The following is a 12,629-nucleotide window of genomic DNA, read 5'->3' as shown; positions in this document are numbered from 1 at the left end:
GCACAGAGTCTTATGTGACAGGACCTAAGTAGGCTCTGAGCCAATTTGGTAGTATTTGAGTCATGGTAGAGCGTTGTGATTGAACCCTCGACTCTTGCAGTGCAAGTGCAACACATTCGCCATCACGGCCGACCAAGGTCCTGCTGTAACTGTTTCATTTCTGCATTTTGAGGTGGTGAATTAGTTTTTTCTCAGATATTTTGGTAGTAAATGTTTATTTCCAAGAATGTTTAAGGGCTTGAGCTTAAGAAAACATAGCCTGAGTCTAATAACGTAACTGCATGGTGTTCACTTGCATAAGTAACATGAAATGGTTACAGTGGTCCAAATACATACTGTGTACTTTGCACAAACTTGTTAGTTCAACTTAAAAACTTGAATGTTTTAAAATAAAAGCATTTATGTAGCACATTTTTTGCACAGCGGAATGGTTACTCCTTTCTTCTCCGCCGAAGTAGGAGCAACTCAGACTTTCTGATCCGTTCGGGAAACAGAGCCTGGCAGCCTGGCGGGAAACGACGAATGTTGCCCCCGAAAAAACCAGTGCCACCCAATGAAATGCGGACAGGAATGTCCAAGTTCCCGCCCTTTGCTTAGCAGTTTATTTCTACTCTGTCCAACTCTTCTTCCGGAGCCATCCTTCTGTTTCCTGTAACCAACCTGCTTGTCATTAATGGATGAAATTTTTGCATCCCGCATGTAAGTGCCCAGGGTTTTCCCTGTGTCTATGCAGGTTTTACCTGGGCCCAACTTATCTAGTTTTAGTCTAGAATAGTTAGTGAGGAGAGTTAGTCATGGCTAAAACATTTACATGGCTGGCCAATCCCCTCCTAGCACATGATGCACGCTTCCTCTCCTGCATGGCTTAAACCCTGCATGCTTAGACATACTTGCCAACTTTTACGATTTTTTCGTAAAATTTACGAAAAACATACGTCTTTACGATTTTACGAATCTTATAAATTTTTTACGAATTTTTCCAGTTTTTGTTGACACTTCTGATATCGATTGTTGCGACCTATTTTGTTCCAAGTCGATCGATAAATCGAACGCTTGATCGTTTACGAATCGTTTTTGGTTGGTTACGCCGCCATGTTGTGTCTTTGATATCGTGTTGTCTATTGTTGATCGTCTGTTCGTAAGCGTTTCGGGTGGTTTTTATTTGGCATGGATTGATTGCGTAGCATCTGCAATGGGCGGTGGCGTAAAAAAACATTATTGGCAGTGTTTTCGTAAAGATTATTCGGAAGAATTCTCGTTCATTTTGAAGTCGGACAAAGGTCAGAAATATGCATTCTGCAGTGTGTGTAGGTGCGATATTAGTATTTCTCATGGCGGAAGAAGTGACATATTACTTCATGTTAAATCTAATAAGCATGCAGGCAACGTTCAAAATTCCGAAAACAGCCAAAAAATCAGCACGTTCTTCACAAACAGTTCAATCGAAGATAGCGTCACACGTGCCGAGTGTTTGTTTACGTATTTTTTGATTGAACACAACGTTCCATTAAGTGCAGCAGACCACGCGGGCCCTTTATTCCGGAAAATGTTTCCGAAATCAAAGAAGCACAAAAGTATGCGTGTGGCCGGACCAAAACAACTGCAATTGTTGAAGAAATGGCGAAAGATTCAAGGGACGACGTCGTTAAACATCTGCAAACAGGTCCGTTCTCTTTGTCAACTGATGGTACAAACGATACAGACTCCAAATTGTACCCGATTGTTGTGACGTATTTTGATAAAAATATTGAAAACATTGTGTCTTCTGTACTTTCACTGCCAGATTTGCAGGGCGATTCTACCGGACTAAATATTGGAAATTTAATCATAAACGAACTTGAACGTTTCAATATTCCTTTAAAAAACATGATTGCTTTTTCGGCAGACAATGCGGCAGTTATGATGGGTAAGAAAAATGGTGTAGTTGCGGTTTTAAAAAATCGACAAGAAAACCTTTTTGTGATGGGTTGCCTTTGTCACCGCATTAATTTAGCTGCCGAGAAGGGTACTGACAATTTGCCACTGAATGTTGAAGAGGCTTTGACCGACATTTTTTATTACCTTGAAAAGAGTGGTAAGCGGAAAGATTGCCTTAAAAAATTCCAAAACTTGCATGGTTGTGAAACCAGAAAAAATTTAAAACATGTCTGTACGAGATGGTTATCCCTGGGAAAAAGTTTGACAAGATTAGTAGAGCAGTGGGACCCTTTGTTAAGTTTTTTCAAAGACCAAGTAAAATGTGTGAAACCATCATGTTCTGTGGGGATAAGTTCATTCACAATACCAAAACAGCCAGCTTCAGATCATTCAGTTCAGCCATTAGTTTCAAAGTCATCTAAATCCTCACAACAGGGCTTTTCCCTAAAAAGGAAACACTCAGAAAGTGAAGATAAGATAATTACCAAAAAAACTGGTACTTCACATAATGAAGGTAAAAGTACATTTCCTTCAGTTAGATCAGAAAATCAAAAGTCTCTCGTAAACATTACCAGTGGCAGTTTAAGTCGTGAAGAAAAACTGTTCATGTTTTTATCATCATCTGTGAACAAAGCATTTTGCTTGTTTTTACTTAATTTAATTCCCACATTTGATAAATTTAACACCATTTTGCAGTCTTCACATCCACAGATTCATATTTTGGGAGAATTAATTTGTGATTTGTATAAAGATTTATTACTTCGATTTGTCAAACCAGTTGCATTTAAAAATTCATCTTTGTTTGATATAAAGTATCATCATGCTGATAATCAGAGGCAAGACAGTGAGTTGATAGTTGGTACAGCAACATCAGAGTTTGTTAATACATTGAATGACAAAGATAAGAAACTATTTTTCTCGTCTGTCAGAAGTTATTTTGCAGCTTCTTGTGATTACATTTTAAACAAATTTCCCATTAAAGATGAACTTATTAGCAAAGCAAGAGTAGCATCGGTGGAGAATGTAGAAAATACCAGTTTTTGTGATGTCAAGTTTTTCGTAGACTTATTTCCATTTTTGCTACCAGTAGATGAGAACGAAACCAGAGAATCAGCCTTGGATTCTCTTCAAAGCCAGTTTACCAGTCTGCAACTTGAAAACATAGATTTGTTAGTCCCTAAAGATGACACTGTAGTGAAAAAATGGGTTAGTATATCACATGCAAAAAATGTTTGTGGGCAGCCTAAGTACGACAGACTTTGCAATGTAATGTTTGGTGTGTTGACAATACCACACAGCAACGCGGAGTGTGAACGTGTGTTCAGTCTGGTGAAAAAGAATAGGTCCCAGTTTAGGTCTTTGTTATCAACCAGAGTACTGGAAAATATTTCTGTAATAAAAAGCAAACATTCAGACAAGTGTTTTGAACACATGTTCAGTGAACAATTTTTAAAGAAGGCTAAGAAAGCAACAGCACTGTACTTAAAAAAGTAACAGATGTAGTTAAGACTTTTTTTTCCCAACCTTCATAACATTATCTTTATTAGTTCTTTGTATGTGTTTTATCAGTATGTTTGGGACTTGGTAGTGACATTTTTGTCGGTCTGCTTCATTGTATTCAGGCCTTTAGTAATAACTATTTTTTCCTTCGGAAGTTCATCAAAGTCTTCGGTTTTTTGTTACACATAACTAGGACTTAGTAATAAGTAATAATCAGGGAGTCATTTTGTGAACTAGATTGTGCTGAAGTTTATTTTATAACTGACTGGTGACAATAGTACTCTGCTGCATTTCATGTAATTAATATAAGTTTTTTTACAGTTTTAGTCATAAGAATATTTTTTATGTGTGCTCTAAAAATTTTACTATAATTTGAATGTGTTTTAATATCTGAGGGTCTACATTAGTACATATATTGGTGATGTTTAACAAATAGTTGAAAAAAAGGATATAACTTAATCCTTATTGTAATTAAGCCTATGGTACTGCAAAAATTGTAATCAGGTACACTTTTAATGCCAATTTTTGGATGAAATGTGTGAACATCAGTGTTTAGGCCTAAAGTGTTTGTCAGTTTGTTTGAGTGGGTTTTAGTAAATGTCTTATGGGTTTATTTTAGAAATAGGGTGTTTTTAATATTTAAAACAAATATATATGCATTTGTAGGATCATTTATTTTTTAAATGAAAAAATGCCGCGTGGAGTTTACGCTAAAATTTAATATTTTCGAGAGTTTTACTAATTCTTATTTGGAAAAGTTGGCAAGTATGCTTAGAGCGTATAGGCTTCGGCCTGAGACACACTTAGAGTCTCCCCCTAACCCAGACACCCCACATACACTTAGTTTTATTACTTAGGTTAGGAAAAAAAAAGGCGTTGCAGCTCAACAGACACACAAACACAAGGACGACCTGGTGGGGACGACCTGGTGGGGACAACCCAAGTAAGGGACTGCCTGGCAGGGCCAGTGCTGGTGGTGAGCAATCGCCCTCGAGTGCTACGCTAGCCGATGGACCTGCCACGAATCACAAAAAAATGGGGGGGGGGGGGGAACCATTAGGCAAACAGGTATTTAGTTTACATAATTAAAAAATAATAGTCAGTAGGCACCCACTAGCAAACCATAGATCAGAAGCAGACAATGATATGTATCCCCTTTTATATAGGTCTCAAATACCAAATTTTATTTGCAAGTGAAATGTATATAATGATGCTGTTTAGAGTCCAGTAGGGAAGCCCCATTTAGACGAATTATTATCTGGGAGGGGATAGGCATAGAAATAAGTATATATTTATTAGTATAATTTAGGCTAAGCACAGGGAACAAACATACCCTATTGGTATAAAGCAACAAACATGCATAAAATAAATAAAACTTATATAAAATGAGATAAAATTATACAAAATAAGGGAACAAAATAATATTAAATAAAATGAAAGAGTTAAAACATGTTCGGGCAACTTTGTTGACTGGCCATCTGATCCAAGGTGGTTGGTCGGTGGAGCAACCAATTATGATTAAGCACCAATCACCAGGCAACATGCCAATCTAATGATAGGATAGCATTAGCTTACACAACCCCTAGGCAGGAGGTAAAAGTCCAGTGGACTAGGTACTCCACAACAAACTGCAAAGGGTATCTGGGTGGCACTCAACAAAGTGATGTGGCACAGGGCCTTAAGCAAACAAGAAGAAAAAAAAAAGCAAGCAGAGTATTTCATGCAGGGCTAATCTACAAACTTTATCAAACAGGATTCCCAGACTGCTACATCAAGCTAGTCGCGTCCTACTTAGCAGACAGAACCTTCAGAGTATCTACTGAAGGAGCTCTATCTAACCTTAAAGAAATAAGAGCAGGAGTGCCACAGGGTAGCATCTTAGGCCCTGTACTCTTTAATATATATGTCAGTGACATTCCCCGCCCTGCACACTGCCTTGTGAAGCTGGGCTGCTATGCAGACGACACGGTGCTGTATAGCAGGTCCCACAACCTCCAGCTAGCCACAAACAGGCTACAAGTCGCTCTCACGGAGTTTCAACAGCGGTGAATGATTATAACATACGTGGCACCATTGTGGGCAACAGCAGCTGAATCCCACCTAGTGAAGTTTCAGAGAATACAGAATAAGTGCTATGCACAGAGAGCTTAAACTAGAACTTCTGAAAGATTTTTATGTCAGAACTGCTCAAAAATTTTATGATAAATGTGCCATAAGCAGAAACCTGTACATTTCATCCCTAGGGGAACAATTACATCGAAATATAATATGCCGATTTCCATCCTTGCCCACAGACCTCCATAGTGCGCTGTGGTTGGCTGAGCGATTGGCCAATCGCAGCGCTTTGCGGTCTTTCACCGCGTGCCCAGCCTCACCATTGCGAACAACTAGTATTATGATACCAATGTATCTCTGTTCTTGTTTGTAGTAGCTGGACATGTTGTCAGTTCAACCATTATACAATTACAGTAGAATCCCGCTGATGCGACCCCTCACGGTTTCCAGAAAAACGGACTTATAAACGGAATGGTCGCAATAGAGAATTCGGGCCAATTTTACCCCCCCCCCCCCCCTCCCCCCAATTATAAAGTGAATTTGCGTCACGCGAGTTCGGCTTTCAGCTGGCTGGCAGCTGGGGGGAAACAACTAAGTCGCCCCCAAAAAAACCAGTGCCCCTAAACACCACAAGCGGACACAACCGTCCAAGCGCCCAACCCCCGCATGGTAGACTCTTTCTACTCTGACCAACTCTTCTTCCTGAACCATCCTTCTGTTCCTGTAACCAGCATGAAATTTTGCATCCCGCATGAAAGTGCCCAGGGTTTTCCCTCTGTCTATGGAGGTTTTACCTGGGCCCAACTTATCTAGTTATAGTCTAGTATTAAGATAGGGGAGTTAGTCATGGCGCCAATCGCAGCCATGGCTGGCCAATCCCCGAACAAGCACACGATGCATGCTCCCTTGTCTGCATGGCTTAAACCCAGCATGAATAGGCGTAAAGGCTTCGGCCTGGGACGCACCTAGAGTCTTCCCTAACCCAGACCCTCCCAAACAAAATACACTTAGTTTTAGTTAGGTTAGGAAAAAAAAAAAAAAAATCGCGAGTTCGGCTATGCTAGCCGGCTGGTTGTTATTTTCGTATAAAACGTGGCGAAGGAACTTGTGTGGATCAGGTAGAAAACATTCGGCTATAAACGAAAGATATAGGTAAGAACAATGCTATCCTGAAATGCTGTGACATGTTTTTGGAGTAGATAATCACAGCGACAGACCGACAGGATGCGCTCCCGTACTTGCCGTCAGCGATGTTTATTTTGACAGCTCAAGCAATTATCTTTTCCACGTCCCTTCACAGCTTTTTTTTTTAAAAAAAAAAAAAAAAAGTGCAACGGGTAAATGAGGGGAAGGAGAGCGGAACTGCTGGCTGCGCACGCATCTACTCGCCAGTCGCCACTGTCTGGCGGCGGCGCGCGCGCATGTGCGCGTGCGCGTGCGTGTGCGAGGCTGGCGACCAGCAGCATCGTTAGCTAGCGAGAGTGTGACGGTAAATGTCGACCTTGAACTTACACTTCCGCTTACTGCAGGGCTCGCTCTCTTTTATCTCTGTCTCCCCCTCCCACAAATATATTGGCTGGCAGGTCTCGCCCTCTTCACCTTCTTTATCTTATCTCTCACGCACACTTGAAGCACCTAATACGTCGCGCCCCTCAAATTTTTCAATTGCAAATTGCTGCCTTCCTTCTGTACTGCATTTATAATTTCTTCTCTCTTTTTAAGAATCGTGAAGAGAGTAGACTTCGGAATGCCATATTTCTGTGCTATCTTCATCTTGGAAATTGTTTTCTTATCCACTTGCTGTATAATCTCATAATTGTTCATTAGCGACAAACTGGCTCTCTTTATACTCATTTTCACGAATCCACGAGTCCGTGTAAATTGAAAAACGAGTCACAATCGTCAAACGGGACCGGGACCGAGACGGCAATAGATGCGCGCGCAGATGCTATCAGGTGATGCACGCAGTTTACCGGTATTGGCTAGCTTGGACAGTCTAGAGGGGTGGTATCTATTTTTAGCCGTCTTTTTTATGCCTGCCTGCTTACAGTACAGCGCTCGCCAAGTTAAACGTGAACACACAGCGCCCAACAAAGTGTAACAGACTTGTTTTTCTGCCGATTTTACTCAAATTTTCGACTTTATCTGCTCATATTTTTCACGGTTTTTCAAAAAACGGTCGTATAAACGAAATGGACGCATCAGAGGGGGGTCGCATCGGCGGGATTCTACTGAATAGTTATATTGTGTTATTGTTGTATTGTACAGCTTGTTTATATTTAGTATTTAAAAAATCCCTCTTGTCCCGTGATGTGCGGGTCTCCCTGAAAAACAGGCAAATCAGACTCCGGCTTTAGGGAGGTGGCCTGCAAGGCAGCACTATGCGACATGTTAGAATAAGCACTGTGTAAGCATAAAATAATAGCATTAAGAAAAAAAATAAATAAGAAAAAAAACATTCAAATAAACAATTTTAAAAATTAATAAAATGTTTAAAAACAAAATAATAGAATTAAGTATTATTCATAGAATATGATGTCATTTGCTTCCGCTCTGCACAGCGGCATGTTTCTTTTAATTTAATATATTGTTTGTGTCATTGACTTTTACTTCTTTAGTTTTAGATGCTGATTGGCAGCAGAGTGAGTGGTCAGTGTAGCCACTCACCACCAGGGGCGCTTGCATCCCTGGTCACTTAATACAGTCCTGGATAAAATACAAAGCGGACCACGAGTCCAAGTGGCCATCCCCCCGCATGGTAGACTATTTCCACTCTGTCCAACTCTTCATCTAGACCATCCTCTGTTTCCCGTATTTTCCTACACTTAATGCATGCAATTTGCACCCCGCATGACAGTGCCCAAGAGTTGTCCCCCTAGGAAGCGCAAACAGGACGGTCTCTGGTGCCCCTGTTGGAAGCAGCACATACTTGGTTGCGCAGCCCCTGTTCTAGGCAACCCGAGTGAAGAGTTTGAGTATTCGAGCTCTGGGGGTGTGACGTCACTATGGACCCAGACTACGCAGTGGCGGATGAACACGAATACGCAACTTGAACGGAGCGAGGGAGGACTTGGTTTCACGAAGGCGTGCTAGTCCCAAGGCTAGCCACTGTCACGACGAGCGAGGAATCGGGCATCTGCAGACGCGGCACGGGACGAGTTGCGCCAGGTTCCGAACCCGTGACTCTGGCAGCGAAGACATGGCTGATGTTTCTCGGTCGGCGACCCAGAGCAGCCCGAGATCTGCTGCCGTGCACCTGAGGACCCGGTGAGGCCCAACCAGGTGTTCATCGTCGGCCTCCCACTGGGACGAAGAAGACGTCGGGACTATCAAAACAGGCGAGTGATGACTCATCACTTGTGCCCTAGAGACAGGCGGGAGTAGCGCAGAGTATATGATGGTTAACGATAGACAGACGGTGTGAACCCCGGGCAAGTCAGTTATTAATGCTTCAGAGAAGCAACAAAATATTAAATATCTTAGACACCATGTTCTTCCTCGCACAATTTTCCTAGCTAATAAATTATAGGTATTTTTAATGTTACTGTTATATTTTGTTATGAATATTTAAGTTATGAATATTCAGGATAGTTTTACTACCATAAAGTTTACTTTGTCACACCAGTACACTTAGTATATCCCCGTGAGTCCACCATCTTGATGACCAGCTCATGAATATAGCAGTTTCTGAAAGCATGTACATTATTAAACCATCAACCTGTTAGATTTCCATTGTGTAATGCATGCTTATTTCAATGCATTTCTGGTGCATACTAAAATTTCCCCTCAATGTGCCTAAAGAATTATCTCCTCAAAAATGATAACACCATCTTCTTAACACGAATTATACAGTAGTTAGATTTTAAGAAAGGAAAAAAAAATTGATTGTTATTATGTAAAATAAATATTTTTCATATAGTTATCATCTTTGGCATTGTTTAAAAATATTCTACATTAAATTTAGTGTCCAAGTTTCATATTTATATAAGTCTACTCTTTTATTTTTCCTTAAAAAGTTCTAAATTTTGATACTGTTCAATTATTTTGAATGACATCAAGATATCCTATATTTATAAAATAGAAAGTATAAAAACAAATTAATTCAGCTAATTACTCTTAAGAAATTTCCCTATCACTCATTAACTTCACTTACTGACAGTATAACTTATTTTAATTCTCATTTTGTTCTGAATTGCTAAAGTCCTGAAATAAAATTAACCTACCTCCTCAATAAAACAGTTCTGAGAGTTCCACAATTTAATAGTCGCCTCCTTTAAACTTTCTGTACTCCCCATAATGATAATGATCTAATTTACAGACTCATTTTGAACTACATTAATTAAACACGTAATCCTCTCACTATGTAATTCATAATCTGTTTAATTTGATTTGTAGTCAAATCTATTTCATATTTACTTGTATTCCTAGTGGTTTTGTAGTTAATTAACAGTTATTGTCATTATATAAAAACATTTCCTAACTTTGATGTATTGTATCTTTGTTCTGTTTTGTGTTTTTTGTGTTATTTGTGTTTTGTATCCGTCTTTAGGTCTCTGCCGCTATATGGTGCACTCGTCCTCCGTATGTAGGCCATTTGTGGATCTGCCTACGTGCTGTGGTTTCCCTTCAGAGTGCTTAACTACTGTTGGTGCAGACGGTTGTGGGGTGCCCATATAGCGGCATAAATCACTAAATTACTACTGTCCTTGGAATATATGTGTTTCCCACCTCCCAAGCCCTTAGCTATTTATTGGTGGGCATGTAACAAATTTAAAATAAATAATTAAAACATAAGAACACATGAATTTGCTTGTTACCAAGGTTAAATGTTACACATCTCTGGGGAGCACTGAAAGACTTTCCCACAATTTTTTTTCTATTTCTTTCCCTTTGTACTTGTTATATGATGTGGCAAAAATATTTAGTGGGATTATAACTCTCATTTTTTAATATTCAATATTCGTATTAGAGAATAATTTGGTATTTATATTTGGCCCAAACTACAAAACTGATATTCGCATAGGCCTTATATGTTATTAATATTTTTAAACATGAACTTGTTACCATGGTATACATAAACTTTACTATGTACTTTGTACAAAATTGTTCAAATTAAAAACCTTGAATGTTTTAAAATAAAAGTAGTTATGCAGCACATTTTTCGCATATTGGGAAGGTTACCTATGCATACAAAAGGTTAATTACATAATTTGCACTGAAATCAATACACTCATTATTAACAGTCATAAACTTTTATTCCATTTACAATTGCAAGTTATGTTGTTCATTATACATAACCAACGTGAAAATTTTTTTTACATCTGTTCAATATTATCGCTAGGAAGTAATATTTCAGTCTTGATTCCATTCATGTCATCAGAACTGAAATAATTTCAGTGTTTTGCCTCTCTCTGCATCATCATAACTATTACAAGGTGATTCCATGCCTGTACTCGGAGGCTTTCATTCACTGGTGTTTGAACTTGCAACTTACCGAGTGAAGTATTTACAGTAGTTTTAGGACATAGAGAGTGAGAACCAAATATTGGCTCCAGAAGGGAAATCCTAGTGCTGCTACACTTTACAATGTTTGCCAGCTGGTGTTCAGATTATTCTGTTCCTGTACTTCATACTCAGTGAAAAATATTTAAGAGTCAGCTGAGTAACAAGAAAGTGCCCCACAACAAGCTGTGGTTTAGATGTTGAGGCAGCACACAAAAAACAACGGCCATTGGATTGCCATGCCTTCTCTACGTATGTTGCAAACTAAAATATACAATGACAGGTCTGCCATGAATTACAGAACAATTGGCTTTCACACAAGTGGTTCCATTTCAACATTTCAATCAATAGAAAGAGTATCCTACAGTAGCATCTGCATACCTGCCAACTCTCACGATTTTGGTGTGAGGCTCACGATTTTAAGGTTCATCTCACGCCCTCACGCCAAAATAGTGTTTCCTCACGATTTTTTGGGGCCCCAAGATTTTGTTTGTAAAAGTTACAAAACAAGTTTTATGAAAGCTTACAGTAACGAGTTTCCATCAATACTCGAGTCACGTAAAGGAAGCAATTTTGCGTTTTGTAGCATGTGCCGTGCTGATTTTTCTATCTCGCATAGTGGAAGAGGAGACATTGTGAAACATGTCGCTACAAAAAAACACTACTAACACGTGAAGTGTATTGCTTCCAATAAAAAAATTAATTTTGCTGTGAACAGTGATAATAGTGTTACACGAGCAGAATGTTATTTTACATCTTTTTTTATGCGGCCCTGCATGATCACTACACAACAGCGCTAAATTATGTTCAACTAAATTAAATCTGCAACCTATAATTTGTTGAAATAAATTTTGAAGCAGAGACCATGTAACATATGTACAGGTATGTCACTTAAATTTAAAGATTTTCATTTGTTGTTTTTTATTTCTAACTTGTATTTATGGGCCTGAAAATTTTTATCGAGGACCTCATGATTTTTTAAATTTGAATGTTGGCAGGTCTGCATCTGTGGCTTTTGAAAAGATAACCATGCAAAAGTGTTCAAGTATAGTATATTCCAGAGGTGAACAATGATTTAAGAGACCAGTTTATAATAAACAAAATATAATCATGTATTCAAGATTATTTAGACAGAGATACCATAAAGTTTAACTGCAGATTCTGTGACATAAACAACAAAACTAGGTTATGACAAATTGTAGCTGCAGAGATGTCAAAATTCTATAATCCTAAAAGGAACATAACTGGTATGCATTACTTAATATATTACTTAGAACCATATTGTCCACATCTTCTGACAGCACAGTTTCCTTTTTCTTTCTTTCAAAGATCCACTTATAACTCATTACTTATTAAAATTATATAAATGTTTACCAATTATTAACACATAACTGCAAAAATTACAACCATTAATTCCCTTAGGCCACTCAGAAACACTGAAACACAGTGGCTTTTAAGACAACCTATACAACCATCCCATTTGCAGTCAAGGGATTTATTTTATTTTAATTATTTACTGGCATTTAAAAATGAAGAATGTTCAAGGCTGAATGATAAAAAAAAAAAATCATGTGTAGGCAAATTAAATTTTCCATAGTTGTGCAATACCAGGTAATTAGTTTATTGACATCCATTAGGAATAATTTTTTTTTAAT

This window comes from Bacillus rossius, chromosome 1, assembly GCF_032445375.1.
Source record: "Bacillus rossius redtenbacheri isolate Brsri chromosome 1, Brsri_v3, whole genome shotgun sequence".
In the NCBI taxonomy this organism is placed as follows: Eukaryota; Metazoa; Arthropoda; class Insecta; order Phasmatodea; family Bacillidae; genus Bacillus; species Bacillus rossius.
The sequence above is the reverse complement of the archived record's forward strand: the minus strand, read 5'-3'. Positions refer to the sequence as shown.